This window comes from Sciurus carolinensis, chromosome 9 (genome assembly GCF_902686445.1).
Source record: "Sciurus carolinensis chromosome 9, mSciCar1.2, whole genome shotgun sequence".
Lineage (NCBI taxonomy): Eukaryota > Metazoa > Chordata > Mammalia > Rodentia > Sciuridae > Sciurus > Sciurus carolinensis.
Window position 1 is genome coordinate 112,809,190 of NC_062221.1, and position 16,452 is coordinate 112,825,641.

A 16,452-nucleotide genomic window follows, 5' to 3' on the forward strand; every position below is an offset into this window, starting at 1 on the left:
TATAACTGTAATGCACTTTTCAAAAATGATAGCTCCCTACAGTGCCTTATATCATTTATCTTACTTTCAAATGTGTGGATATATCTCATTTATACCTACAAGGTAAAAATGGGAATTTGATCCCTGATTCTAGTGTTTGCAGAAAGGTTGAGAACTTAGAAAATTCACTAAATATACAGAGGGTTTTCAAACGTTGATACAAAATGTTTCAATTACAAAATCTGGTAGTAGCACATATCTAATTCAGATGCAGAAAGAAATTACAAATTCTAAAAAAGTGTATTTGATTGAACTAGGAAAGAGAAGAAGCATAAAAGTTAGTATTTGACCACTGATGGAATTTTGTTCATTGAAAGAAAATAATTGTACTGATTTAAGTTTCTACTGGTGCAGGTTTTCACCTGGCAGTAGTTGCCATTTTGTATAGAATTGGGTGTCTGCAATGAAGCCAGCAAGTTGTACTAAAGAGTCAGTACAGAGCTCCAAGCAAAGGGAACAGAAGAGCTGGAAAACTGAGTGCAGTAGGAGGAAATCCCATCCATGTGAAAACCACAGAGAACAAATATCTAAAATATGACCACTATGTAAATGGATATGAATTCCATGTAAATAAGACTGCACAAACTCCAGCAGAAAGCATCTAGAGGACTGGAGCAGGGCAGATATCTCAGTTACCACACACCACAAAGGAGCACAAGTTTGGTGTTTGAAGATAAAAATATGAATGTTAGAAAAATAACCCTATGTACATATACGATTACACAAATGGTATGAATCTACATTATGTACAACCATAGAAATGAAATGATGTACCCCATTTGTGTACAATGAATCAAAATACAGTCTGTAAATAAAAAAATTAGAAAATAAACAAAAAAGAAAAATAACTAGTCTCTAAAAATGTCATCCCCATAATCAAGTATATTACTTAAATGCCTAGACCTATAAAAAAGCATGAAATTTACACAATAATGGAAAGAAACATAAAGAGGACAGGCTGAAATTAGAAATCATCGAATTTAAATTAGCTATTGTAAGCATGTTCAAGGACTAAAAGATGGGAAGGTGAGTATATGGGGAATTTCAACAGAGGATTGGAAACTATAAAGAAATAATGAAATACATTCAAGAACTGAGGACTAGAATATCTGGTACGAAAATCACTCTATGGCCTTATCTTTAGAGAGAGAAGAAAATATCACTACAGTTAAAGAGATAGAGATGTAAAGAATACAAAAAAAATAAATTAGAGTGATTCTAGCACTAAAGTAACTGGAGTGTCAGAAAGTTGTAAAGGAGAAAATTACACCAAAATAAAATAAAAATGTAGGAGAAGTTTCCCAAATTTGGAGGAAAGTATCTATTTACAGTTTCAAGAAACTCAAAGAATTGCAACAAAAAAAAAAAAAAAAAAAAAAAAAAAAAAGAAGAAGAAGAAAAGAAAACACAGGTACAGTAAAAACACTGTAGGGTGTAGATGGGAGTTAACCTTAACAGCTTTTGAAAGAATGGGAAAAATAAAGTCCATGTATGGCAATAAAAATAAAAATGGCAATTGACTTCACATCAGAAACAAGGGAATATGAGCACAAAGGACAAACTCTTCAACGTTGAGAAAAGCAAAATGCCTCCCAACTCCAAATTCCATAAAATATTTCTTGGCAAAATAAAAATTTATTCCAATGAAAGAAAGCTTAGAGCAAAATACAAATACAAAAGGTAACAACAGAAGGCAAATTCATCTGCAGGAGGCAATAAGAAGTGCTGGAAAGTATGGGAGCGAAGGAAAAGTAAGGGCGGGTTTTCTTTCTTTTTGTAGCAAACAACTGATGGTTTAAACAACAAAAAAGTGCACTGTGTGATTGAGAATGTAGGTAAACCATTTGGAATTAGTAGCTCAACAGACAAGAGGCTAAATGGGAAATTTTTGCATCTATTTTCCTGTTACATGAAAAAGATCTTAATTATTTCTAAGCAGCCAGTGATAAGCTGCAGATGCCTATTATAATTCCTAAAAAACTAAACTGTACTATGAAAGGAGACTGCTAACATGCCAATAATGGAATTAAAGCAAAATGCTGAAAAATATTCAATTAATAAGATAAAAAAATAAAGAACAGAGGAATACCACAGAACATAAAGAGCAAGACAGCAGACTTAAATCGAACCATATAAATAACTCCAAATGTAAATGGAATAAATAGTATAGATCAAAGACAGTTTATCAGGTCAGATAAGAGACATGCCTACAACAAATGCCCAAATAGGGCACAGATAGTACAGTTATTTTTAACCATATCATGGCAACAGCAAACATAAGAGACCTTATGTGGTTATATAAAGAAAAAGTAGATCTCCAAGCAAGAAATATTATGAGATAAACTGATAATTCATAATGACAAAATGTTAATGTATTGTTAATTTATAGAACAGGATAAATAATGCTAATTTATAGAATACTTAAATAGACTTAAAAACTTTAACCACCTTGACCATTGATACTTATAAAAACCACAGAATACATGTTCAATTATATTACACATGAAACACTTACTTAAACAGACTCAAACAAGACCACAAAATATATCTCAATAAGTTTCAAAGCTCTGAAACCTTAAATGTGCTTTCTGACCATAATGGAAATGAACCAAAATGAGTAAAAATAAACCAAGAGAGCCTTCAATCTTGCAATATTAAACTGTACATCTTAAAATAGTCTATAACTCAAGGAGAAAGAGTATTTTAAAATATTTTGTACTGAATAAAACTGCATCATATCAAAATGTATGGAATAATGCCAAACAGAACTTAGAAAGTTTTTGTATAGATGCTTATACAAGAAAAAGAAAAATTAAAAATAAGCAAACTAATTTTCTACCTCAAGAAAATAGACTAAAATTTTAAAACAAGCAAATTAAATAGAGGAAAGGGGGGGAAATGAAGATTAGAAATCAATGACATAAAATATATATATAGTGGAGAAAACTGACATAACCAAAAGTTAATTCTAAGGAACAGAAAAAAGCACAAGTTACAAAATAGCAGGAATTGAGATTGTATCTTTATAGAAGAAAGGGAGAATTATCAGGACAATGGAATACTGTGAATCATTTTAAGCCAATTTTTTCTCACTTAAAAACAGGTCAAATTTCTTGAAAAATAAAAAAAATTTAAAAATCACAAAAGACCACAAGATTAAATCTTAAATACACTTCATTTATTTAAACTTTTTTTTCTTATCTCTAAACTGAATTGTCAAGTACCTTACATAAAAAGTAAGGAAAACAAATGAATAAATCAAAGATGCACATGGTCTTCCTGGTAAATTTGTTCAAATATTTAAGAAAATAGAGGGAAATGACCTCAGCAGAAGGGCATGTGCAGTGGGGTCTAGATGCAAAGGGGCCAGCAATTCTTGCTGCCTATGAGGATACCCAGTCTCAAGCATTACGAGAGTGGCCACTGACACCTACAGAAACGTCTGAAGGGGCAACACCAGAGGTCTCAACAAATGACTTCCACCACCTTCAAATCTCTATATGATCTCAACAAATATGACTCTCAACACTACCTACAGCAATAATTATTGACAAAATCACCCAGATGTCAACATCCATGGTGACACAGCCCACAATAATTTAGTGACATCTCTTTCTTCATCAGTAACAATCACAGCAACTATTCAGACTAAAGAAAATCAGGAAACAAATGTTGGCACTGGTAGCTTTGTTGGTGCTATGGTATTAACACAGGGAATTTTAATTTTTTTTTTTATATTTGATGCAAAATACATTCAAGAAGAAGCATAAGAGAGGCAATAGAACCACTGATGGACATGCCATCATTTAAGGAAATCCAAGGACCAAGGAAAAAAGACAGATGAAGCCCTAAGAATTTTGGTTTAATATTCTCTTGCTGAAAATACATAAGCAGACTATGTGCATAATGCCCAATGATACACCAAAATGTAAAAGTGTCTTATGATTACCAAAAGGGCTTGAGGTTTTTAATGAATATTTGGAGCTTACAGACAACTAATGCAATGATAATATTCACTTTTATCAAATACATAGCAAGCCAAACAAGTCTTTTTAGTGTCATTAGTCACATAGAATCAGTAATTGAAATACATCATTGAACACAATACCACCTGGGCATACAAAGAAGGTGTTTGTCACAGCATTCAGGATTTTGAGCATTTTTGTCGCTCACACAAAGAAGACCTTCAGTGTTTTTCAGATCTGAATATGTTCTAATTACTAATGCCACACAACAGAAGTTGCAATTGACTAAACCAGTTCTGAAGTATGATTTAAGAACACATAAGGAGTCCTCTAAGGAGCCTAAGGGGTAGGGATTTGGTTTAGATAACTGTGCCGAAATGTGATTTGAAATTCTTCCAGGACTCAGTATAATGGGCGTGTGCTTGGTTATCCCGGGAGTGGCCACTGCCTACATCCACAGGTTCACTAATGGGGGCAAGGAAAAAAGGGTTGCCCATTTTCCCTACCAGTGGAGTCTGATGGAAAGAGATAGACTGTATCCGGAGTTAATTGTTATTATAAATCAAAGGGTTTGGAGAACATTGATTAAGGAAGCATTTTCCTGATTGATGGAAAAAACTCAGTATGGTCATCTATCCCTGCTAGAACATTATTTGATATACTATATAGCATGCAGTGTGTTATGTAATACATAATCAAAATAAAATGAAAACCAAAATAAAATAAAATGAAAAAGAAAATAAAAAGAACACATAAGGATTTTGTATGAAGTATAGTAGTTGGTTTAGAAACAAAATATATACAAAAAATTGTTCAAATGAAGAATACCTGTATTTAACCCTGTTAAAGACCCATTGGAGCATTTGAGGGCATACGTTTTACTCATGACTCCTTTTGACCTTGTAAAGTTAGTAGATATAATATCTTTCTCTGTAACTTAGGTCAACTGCAATGTTTAACATGATAATGTTTTAAAGACTTTCTTGTAAAATTAGAATGACAGGGGAAAACTAGAAGATAGATTTGCCTACAATGAGAATATTGTCATGACTAGCAATTGCTTTTATTTCATGTTTAATTGTTAATATTAATTTTATATTTTGTCAATATTTTTGAGAATTATAGACCTGCTATCAATATCTAAAAAATTTTAGAGGAGAATAAACATAACTGAGGTTTTTTTTAAACCCCCTTATATAATTTCCAAAAATGAAACACAATTCTATGTAGTCAAAACTATAGATTAATGCTAGGTTTATTAAACTAGAGACTATAGACTCTACCCAATCTACTAAACCCTACAGAATGAAAATGCTGCATCTTCATGCACTGTTGATTTTATTCAGCAGCTTGTGGAAATATCTCTCTCTCTCTCTCTCTCTCTCTCTCTCTCTCTCTCTCTCTCACACACACACACACACACACACATACACACACATTTTGGAATAAATTCCCATATAAGCTTTAAGAAAGGAAATTTTTAGTCAGAAAATTTCCTGCTACTTTATTTGGGTATTTCCTTAGACACCCTCACCACTACTGAAGAGGAGTTCCTGCTATATGCATTATGTTAATGGAGGAAAAAGCAAAGTATTGTAGAGACACCACTATTAGCCAATAGAGTTTAGAATGTTTTGAGGCATACAGTTTATATTCAGACCCATGGTTGAAGTACAAAAGCTGACTAAGATATTCTAATGAATATTCACCTTTATTTAATTACGAATAGAACTTTGATCATCGACTTTGGTTTTCAAAGAATGCCAGATATATCAATATTTTTGATATAAAGGGATAATTTCTATTCACTGGGTATTATGAACAATTGATTGGATAATATGAATAATAAAAATTATCCAAAATGCAGATATGACTGAATCAACATAACACACTATGGAGAGAATTTCATGAAACATGTATGGTTATTAGTTTGAAAAGAAATGTGGGCTTATAGGTGAGTTGGATGTTACTAACTCAACCCTAACTGATTATATAACCACTGCTTTTATTTCTTTGCAAACTCTATCTACTTATAGTAATGAGGGCCTTTAACTAATTTCCTCTCCTATATTCTTGGTAGTTCAGTGCTTCAAGTCAGCCATAATTTGACAGACTGGCTTCAAGTTTTTCTTAAATATTGTTTCTTTACCATTAATAGAAAACCATTTTTTAAGCACCAAGTGTCATTATTTGCCTTGAATGTTTCAACTTTGGGTTGAAAATAATGTAGTTATGGCTTTTATCTGTATATAAGCACTATAATTTGTTACTTTCAAATACCAGTATCTTTAAGGAAGATTTCTTATCTAAAAAAAATAAGGTAAGCAGTGGTATAGAACAATATATTACTTTGGAACACGCTTTCTGAGCATAAATTTATCTTCCTAATTATATTGAGCAAATGCTTAATTTTTTCTGCATTCCTTAAGAATGTAAGAACAAGACCTGTATGTCTAAATATTAGGCACAACCCCAATCTATGATTCAAAATTGTCCTTGTATAATCCATAAAAGGAACCACTCAAATACAGATAAATGATAGTTCACAATGTATTACAGTGGTAATTTGTATTTTTCAGGAAAAAAAAAATCAAACTCCTGCTATCTTTTTTCTTTTTAAATACTGACCAGTTTTGATATTTTATTACTGCTGAGATCTATTTTTAGAATAAATTTACTCTCCATATTAAAAGAATAAAAATGTTATCCCCTTTCAGAAATAAAGAAGGGGACAATCACAAGTTTGTCTTATGAAGTAAGAATAATTATCCTGATGCCAAAACCTTACAAATCCTAGCAAAGCAATATTCCTTTTTAATTTAAAAGCTATCACCTATTACCAGCCAGGCAGAGTGGTTCACACCTGTAATCCCAGCAGCTCGGGAGGCTGAGGAAGGAGGATGAATTCAAAGCCAACCTCAGCAATAGCAAGGTGCTAAGCAACTCAGTGAGACCCTGTCTCTAAATAAAAAATACAAAATAGGGCTAGAAATGTGACTCAGTGGTTGAGTCCCTCCAAGTTCATATTGAACAGAGTTTCTTCCCTGGAGGGGTGAGGGCCAGGGTGTCAGGTACACACAGACACTGGAGACTCACTTGAGGTGGTGGTGAAGCAAAATCCATTTATGGTGCATTTACACCATAAATGGTTAAGCTATGTAACCAAGCTTTTGGTTACATAGGCTATGCAGATGCTTACATGAGGGGAGGCTCCTTCTGCACGAACCAATGAAAAGGTCATTAACTCCACTTGTGGCAGATGTTCCTAAGGTTACAGGCAAGCAAAAAAAGTCCACTGGATGGTGTTCCAATCCAGACTGAGTGGTGGGCCTTTGCTCACACCATTGACTCAGTGACCGCTGCCAAGTATGCCTGTGGGACATTGCCTACAAGTTCAATCCCCAGTACCAAAACAAAAAACAAACAAATGAACAACAACAACAAAAAAAAACAGTACACCATTCTGTTCTCTGCTTCTGTAAGTGTAGATACCTCACCTAAGTGAAAGCAGGCAGCAATTGTCCTGTGACTGACTCACTTCCTTTAGTACAGTTGCCCTCCAGGTTCATACACATTATTACACATGGCCTGGCTTCCTCCATTTTTAAAGCTGAATAATAGTCCACTGAGAGTTCATATCATATTTCCTTCATTTGTTCATCTGAAGACATTTCACTTATTTCCACATTTTCTTCCATTATGAATAATGTGGCAAGAAATTTAGAAGTGTATGTGACCCTTTAAGGTTATTTTCAATTCTTCCAGATAAGTACAAAGAAGTGAGATTGCTAGGTCATATTCTTGTTCAATTTTTAACTTTTTAAGGAACATCCATAATATTTTCCATAGCCACTGCATCATTTACATTCCTACATACAGTGTACAAGTATCCCTAACTCATATCTCATCCTAACACTTATCCAGATCCTAATACATCCTAACACTCAGGTATGTGTGTGTCTTCTAACAGGTGGGAGGTGTTCACTTATTGTGGTTTTTGTGTGCATGTACCTGAATAGTCATAGTGATGTTGAGCATCTTTTCATATATCTATTGACCATTTATTTGCCTCATTTGGATTAGCTACTCAATTCCTCTGCTTATTGTATAATCAGTTTATTTTTTCTTTTTAAATTACTGGAATTCCTTATAGATTTTGATATTAACCCTTCATCAGATATGTGGTTTGCAAATATTTTCTTCCCATTTTGTTTGATTGCCTTTTCAGTCTTAATGATTTCCTTTCCCATGAAGAAACTTTTTAGTTTGATGTTGCCCCATTTCTTCATCTTTGCTTCTGTTGCTGTGCTGTTGGTGTCATACCTAAGAAAGCATTGTCAAGGCCAATGTCATGACACAGAATAGAAGGCTGGTTTCTAGAAGCTGGGGGTGGGGGAAATGTAGACTCATTCTACAACAGGCATAATGTTTCAGTTACCAAAATTCTAGCAATCTACTGTTTAACATGCCTACAGGCAACGGTATTTTATATTTTAAAATGTGTCCTTAGATCTCATGATGAATTCTTACTTTAAACATAATAAATGGATTAAATATATCAAAATGTTAATAGTCTGGATACCTTGAGTTAAACATTTTATTTTAAAAGCTACCAATATAATGAATTATATTAATAAGGAAAACCACATGATCAACTCAATAGGAACACACTGGTACTCTACTAAAACTCATCTGCAAGCCTAAATCCCTAGCATTAAGTGGGTGAGGCCTTTAAGGGGTATTTATGGTAATGAGGGATATCCCCTTAAGAATGGATTGATGTCTTTCTTGAGAAATTGGGTTACTCTTCTCAAGATTGGATTAGCACTCCCAGGAATTGATCAGCTCCTGTGAGACCAGACTGTAATGCAACAGGGACATGCCCCTCCCTGCTATCTTACTTCCTGTCTCACCATGTAACATCTCTCTTCCACTCCTTCCCTTTCTCCTTCTCTCACCTACTCCTGCCATGTGCCATCAGCCATGCTGTGACACAGCAAGATAAAAGTTGTACATAGTTTGGACTTTTCAACTTCCAGAGTTATGAGCCAAATGACACCCCCTCCCACCCCCCGTTATCCAGTGTTAGGCTCTGTTACAGTGACACAAACAGACTATCACAGCACAGAAAAAGAAGTTGGAAAAATTCAACATCCATTGCTGATACAATGCTCAGCAAAACAGGCATAGAAACTTCCTTAAAGTGATAGCATCCACATCAAAATTTATGAATCATACTATATTTAATTTAAAACCCTTAATATTTAAACCCCACAGATTAGGAGAAAAAAATGTTCACATTCATTACTTCTATTCACCACTTCTATTCATCATGAATGTTGAATATGAATCTGGTTTTTGAGCTTGTACCTATTCAATCATAGGCACCATGTTTGATTTTTTCAGACTTATTTTCTATGTGAAAACCAGTGTTGACTTTAAACCTGACCACTACCACTAGTTTAGTACAGATACTCATTTGTTCGACCAACATATAAGTAATGATTATGCTTTCAGTAATGTTCTAGATCCAGAAATACAGCAGAATATTTGATAATTTGCTCTAAGTTAGTCTAAAAACCAAAGAAATACAGTTCCAATAATGGAACTACATTGTTCCACAAAACTCCCAACTACTTCCATCACTTAGAACTAAATACTATTACTATGTAAGAAGGAATAACTATCCCATGTCATGTAGGAATGGTTTAATTTTTAGGTTAATTATCTTCAGATATTAAAAACTAAATGTCTGTCAAAAATATCCAGTTCACAGGTACTTCTTTTGGAGTGTGTTTTACTAAAAATTCTTCAGTAATAAACTGTTAAATTTATCTAGTTATATTCAATTTATGAAATTCTAATTAATGAGGCATGTTTTATAGTATCATGTATTAATACACATTTTAAAATACTATTACTACATCCCTTTGACTTTAATCAGATTTTTATTTCTATTTTGAGTCACAAATGGCCTACAGTAACTATATCTGAGGGTTCATATTGTACATACAAAATTTTTCAATACTATTTTATATTATCATTCTGATATACTATTCAAATTCCCTATTAATTTATACTTTAACCTCTTAGTTCTTGCAATGAAGCATTTAATGAGCTTCTCCCTTGGTATAAAGTAAGTTTAATGAAGCTCAAAAATGCATTAAAATATTTATATTTTAGAACAAAAATTGATGAGTTTCTATGATCTTTATGAATAGGAGGTAAAATGTAAATTCTTAAATCTCACCAGTTTAACTAAATTCTAATTTCAAAGATTAGCTTTATATATGGTAACAATCTTTGCTATAAAGAACATAATGTGAACATTTATACCCATTGCAACAGGTTGTGGTGTTTCCTATCATTTTATAAGTTTGTAAAGGCAAGAATTGCTTTACTAAAAAAATTATTCCTCATAGTTAGAAGTCTGAACATTTTAAGTTGCCAACAACTGGATGACAGTGACTGGTGTATTTATGTGTCATGTAACAAGTTGGTGGCAAAATTAAAATGTGAATTAAGGTTTTCCCCTGTCTTCCTCCCAGTATTGACTCCAGATTCCAGGAACTAGAGAGGGGTTGCTTTACATTGTTGAGCTGTTGCAATGAGTGGGAGGCTGTAATAGGTTAACCTCTAAGACCAACTTACTCAGAGTCTTCAGTTATTAGCTGATACAAAATTCATGTCCACATCCCCATACAAGGCCTCTTCAGTTCTGTGGAACACACCTTATTGATTCCAGTCCACAGGATCTTGATGATGTGCATTTGTCATTCTGGGCTTGCAAAGAGATCCTCTGTGGTCAATGAACTTACAACAACTTACAACCCATTCTCTGTTTTCTACACAAGCGGGGGGGGCACTTTAGGACCTTGCTTTTCATCATCATTCTTGGATTCCAAGAACCCCCAGCCAACAAGGCACTCCCCCAATTCCAAGTGCAGTCTGAGGTAAGGTCACGCACCCTGGCTATCTAAGCCATTCTTGTTTCCCTGTGTCTTTTCTCTAATAATCTAACCAAGGAGCAGGACAATTTCTACTTATAATTATTCCAAAATGCTTCAACTCTTGACTGAGGCTTTAAAACTCAAGTGTCTGGTAAGAAAATTGACTCTTTTTCCTTTGGCCTCAGGTATTGACATTCATACCCCAATAAAAAAAACACATGTAATTGCAATTCTGCTACATCAGCAATGGTCTTTCTAGTCTGTTCTTACTCTTGCTTTATTCTTCGTTTCCTTTAAAATAAGAAGTCAGAATGAAAACTTTTATTTTCTCAGTATCGTATTTTGAAAAATGTGTCACTTTCATGCTACAATACATATTGAAACACATGATTAAATTAAAACAGTATAGAAGCAGTCATGTAATTTAGTTTACTTTCAAGGAATAAATGTGTTCAGATTTCTCAGATTTCTAAACTCACTTGAGAGCACTTAGTTGATGTAGAAGACTAAAAACATTCACTTTTTCAATTGCAACAAATTATGGGATTATTTTCCTAATTTAAAAAAATTACATAAAAGAAAAACAAGTAAAATGATGACAAAATTCATCTACTATTGAAATTCTTTCAGAAATGAAAATAATGGTCCCTGCCCCATTTCCTTGCAATACCATGTATAAGGCAGGTCTGTTGCACAGTTTGTATCACTTCTAGAACTGATTGGGCAGATCCTGGAACAGGAACATTGGAAACTGGTGGAACAAATCAACCCAGTTGGGTCAGGAGGGAAGAATCTGGCTCTATATAATGTGGACACATGCTGAAATTGACTTACCTTCTGGGTCTGAAAAAGAGTGTCTTTGCTACTAGGAAGTAACAGAGCAAGAGAAAAGGATTATTGGTGGCATATAAAGTGAAAAATTATGTCACAGGAAGTTAAGATCCCACAAAAAGACATTTAGTGTAGTCAGTACTTGGAAATCCAGGCAGAGTTTGGTACTCTAGGTAGAGTACAAGTAGCAAACAGAAAGTAAGAAGGAAAGGGGGAATTAAGGAAGTTTATGATTTGAAATTCAGAAGAAACCAAGATAGAGGGATGCATTCTGTAGCATTTAGACCGAATAACTGGATTACTGAAACAAGTACCAAAACAAACTCAGAAACAAGGATTTGACAAGAGAAGAAGCTTACTTACCAGAAGATGGAAGTCATTTCGGGTAGAACATGGTAGATTTATGAAAAAAAAAAAAGGCACAGACTGGAATCAGTGTGAACAGTCCCCTAAACACATCTAGAAAGAATCCCCACGGACACAAGAAGGAGCTAAGTCCTCAACAAGAGCTCCTTAAATATCTTCTGCCTTGGGTCAGGCCCAACCCTGGACACGGGGAGGAAAGAAGAGCCTACAGGTAAACCCAGTTGCAGACTGGAACATTAATAAGGGTGAACACAGAGGCTGTGGCCTTTCAACGCTCTCTGCCAGCAGCTTCTAGTAGTTCTTGAGGCTTAACTTGCATCAAATCACCTGGTGGACCTCTGAAACCAGAGCACCACATGTGCACTTTCCAATTCAGTAGCAACAGAAACCTAAATTGAGGCAAGGTGGAGATCAGGCAGTTACAGTTCTGTGAGGTGCTCCGGGGCTGTGGGTATGACCTTGCATAGGTGGCTCTACTCTGCTGTGGGCAATCACCTGTGGGAACAAAGTTTCAGATCTGAGAGTACTCTTGTAAGTCTTAGAGATCAAGATATCTTGCAATTTGCTCTTTACAAACAAACAACTCCAAATAATATTGTGTATTTGTTACACTTGAGAGTTTGAAAATTAAAACCATGTAATTCAGAGGCATTCATTTTCTCTGGATTCATACGTAGTTCTGGTACTTTCCAAGTCTTCACATGATTGGAATTTTGGATATATCAGATGTAGATTTGCATGTAGCTATATGAGAACTTTGGTATACTCAGCCTCAGACATCAACTTGCTCCCTTGGTGTTTAAGGGAAAAACTGAGGCAATCCATTTTTCTACATGACACAATTCAGTCTTTGGTTTTCTTATGCATTAATACTCCAACTAGCCATAATAAAAAGACACAACATGCATAAAGTATTTATCTGAGCATCTTGTATCATTATATCATGATTTAGTTTGTAGGTTTAAAAAATTTCCTCAAAATACCAGTGAATGCCTACACATTGAGAAACAATTTATGTTGAAAGACTGCCCTCTTGTGGCAACATATTTTTTTTTTCTGGTAGAGTCAAATCCTACTTTACCATATACCTGCTAAAATCCAACTCAAAATATCATAAAAAAAAAGAAAGAAAAAAAAAAGAAAGCCTTGACATAGTTTTTGATGCGAAACTATCAATATTCTATCAATATTGATAATATTCCAACTTCTGATAATATATAGTTCAGTTTACACAGATGCTTCATGGAATTAAGGGATTTAATCCATCTCATTATTTAGCTACCTAAATGAACATATTCTAAACATATACAAATCACTTTTCATGTTTAAAAAATACAAGCTCATTACAGATTTAAGTGGCAGTGGCACACATCACAGAATATAACCCAGACTGTCACCTATATTACAGAAACTATAAATGTCACCCCCAAATTAAAGAATCACTTCATTAGCAGACATTTCTAATGGAATGTTAATATTACATATCCTGTTTAAAGAGCTAATGCTGGAGATCTAATGCAGGAGGTAAATGATATAAAAGCAATTCTGAAGCAAAATAGCAAGTATTATGTAGATAAATATAATATGTGTATTATACACAACATATTTTATATATGACATATATATATATATATATATAACTATACCTGAAAGAGAAAGTACTTAGTTTTGCTTTGGAGAACCAGTGAAACTGAGCAGGAGATGGTAATGTTGGGCCCACTATTAAAATTTGAATTATATACATAGGAGTTTGTTATATACTAAATACTTCTTAGCTGCTGTGGATATATTAATGAAAACACATGGTCCCTTTATGTAAGGAACTAAATTATAAAGCAGAAATCATAACTAAATTGATTGCATGATAGGGCTATAATTTTCCATGAACTGTCTCTCCTTCAGCTCTCTTGAAATTGTTCCCTTCTTTACATTTTATATGCCATAGTAAAAATACAGTAGCAATATTTTTTTATCTTAAATTTTATCTGATAAGCAGATGATGATACATAATGGGGGGTGGGAGGGAGGCAAGAATGGAGGAAGGATGGATTGTATAGAGGAAAAAGAGGGGTGGGAGAGGTGGGGGAAGGAAAAATAACAACGAGACAAACATCATTACCCTAGGTACATGTGTGATTACACAAATGGTATGACTCTACTTCATGTAGAACCAGAGAAACAAGTCATGCCCCATTTGTTTACAATGAATCAAAATAAATAAATTATTACAAAAATAAATAAATTTTTTAAAAAAAGAATTTTTTTTCTTCCTGTATTTTCTAAAGTCCTTCTTCCCAGTTCCAGAAGCGAAGTTGTTCTGGTTTCATTGTTTCATAGGATGGAAAGGAGAGGTTTTGTGAAAAATAATAATAACCTGAAACTTGCTGGCTTTTGTTTTCTGAAATCTTAATTCTTTGTGAGAATGAAAAGGATATTGGAAGAGATGGAAAGGATAAAAAATATAGGAATGCAAATGGAGAAAGAGTTTCCCCAAACTAGGAAAAAATGTCTACATTATATTCCTACATTCCTTTCTCATGGTTCAGAGGAGAAGAAAACAGAAAGTCCACTTGGTGAGCAATGGGACCTAGGCACAGTTTCCTAAAAACGTCCTAGAAGGCATAAAGATGCCAGAAAAGCAGCCGCAAAAGTTTGTCTAGCTAGAAGGCTCCATGGACAGACTTGTGAGATTTTTGTATTTCCAAGTATGGTAAAAAGCAGCAGTGATCTGGGAAGAAATGGACAAAGGGGAGGCCAGCAGCAGCTTATGTGACAGGTAATCAAGCACCAAATGCCAGTCACATCATTTCATCCTCCAGGCTTGGGCTCTGTTTAACAAGGCTGTGATCTGCAACTGGATGGATTCTAAGTGACTGAAACATCACTCCTCAGTTCCTGAGAGTTTTGACAGATGTCTATTGGCAATAAAACGCAAGTCTGAATAAATACCCCCCATCTAAGTTTAACAAATTTTTTTCCAAGGACATCCCACATCCAAGAACTGATCATTATGGATCTATAAAGGCCTGGACTCCCTGCCCCAATTTGAGAGTTTTTTAGACCTATTAAAATTCCCACAGAATTGACTGAGGTCATTTGTGTGACTGGCTGCAGTTAACCTCTTGTTCTGTTCAGTCCTGTGGTCTTCACTATTACACACATGTTGGGAATATCCCAATAAACTTCTCTAACTTTCCATCTAAGAATTCATTTTCTTAAACATCTGACTGATGACACCCTAATACCTATGGAACAACCCAGGAGGTAGTCTCTAAAAACAGACCAAGGCTAGTTTCCCTGACAGCACAGGTGAATAGTGTCTTAAAATAGATATTAAGTGAATTCAAAGGACTCAAAGAAAATGGAAATTACATGCCCATCTGAATTTATGGACCGAAACATATGATCCCTAAGAATATGCATGCGCTCTGTATAAACTACATCACCTTGAACTGAAGTCAATGCATTTTAAAAGAGAGTAAATAACCTATGATAAAAATGGGGTGTGTAGAAAGACTAGACACTGGAGAGGCACTTGTCATTTGCAGAATAATATTGAACTGGCTGGGCTACATGGGAAGAAAACAGTGAATATAGGATATTAGCAAATAAGGAGATTACCATACACGTTCAAATCAAGGTGGACTTTTTTCCAGAATTATCCCTTAGAAAAACTGTGCTCTCTGTTTGAATCTTCACAAGTCTTCCTCTGATGGGTAATTGCTATTGTTGTTGTTGTTGTTACTTTGAATAACAAAGTAATATATAAGGAAACTCTTCTTTGAAGTGGTGGAGCCAAGAGTGAATTGAGGAAGTGGGTAGAGTTTCTGGGGGCTTTGACTCTTCCCAGTCAGATGCAAAGATGATCATGGACTAGGTTTCTTGCCTTTTGTTTAGTAGCCTTGATAATGGTGTTTGGCATTGACTTTAATCTTGAGTGTTCCTTACCCCAGAACAGCTGGTACCTCCAGGACTGCTATAGAGTTCCCCTGACTGATTTCAGGGTTCTAATGTTGTTGCAGTTCTATCAATTAAGGAAAAACAATTTAATTATTCCACATATGTTTGAAACTTACTGTTTAAATTCAGATTTACTATTTAAATCTACTTATTCATACATCATTCTTTGTTTTATTAATTTTACAGTAGAAAATAATCCCTGCTCTATGACACTAGGAATGGGGAATGAAATCATTTGTGCTTATCACCTTAATGATAGCAATATTATTGAAATTATTTTCAAGATTTTCTTCATAGTTATTACTACTATTTCAAGCGAGACTAAATAAAATTAAATTCAC

General features: G+C 34.3%; 1 pseudogene; it reads left to right on the forward strand.

Moving 5' to 3' along the window:
- The first annotated feature begins 4,381 nt into the window (after positions 1 to 4,381).
- LOC124993787 (NADH dehydrogenase [ubiquinone] 1 alpha subcomplex subunit 1-like) lies at positions 4,382 to 4,593 on the forward strand (annotated as a pseudogene).
- The last annotated feature ends 11,859 nt before the right edge of the window (positions 4,594 to 16,452 follow it).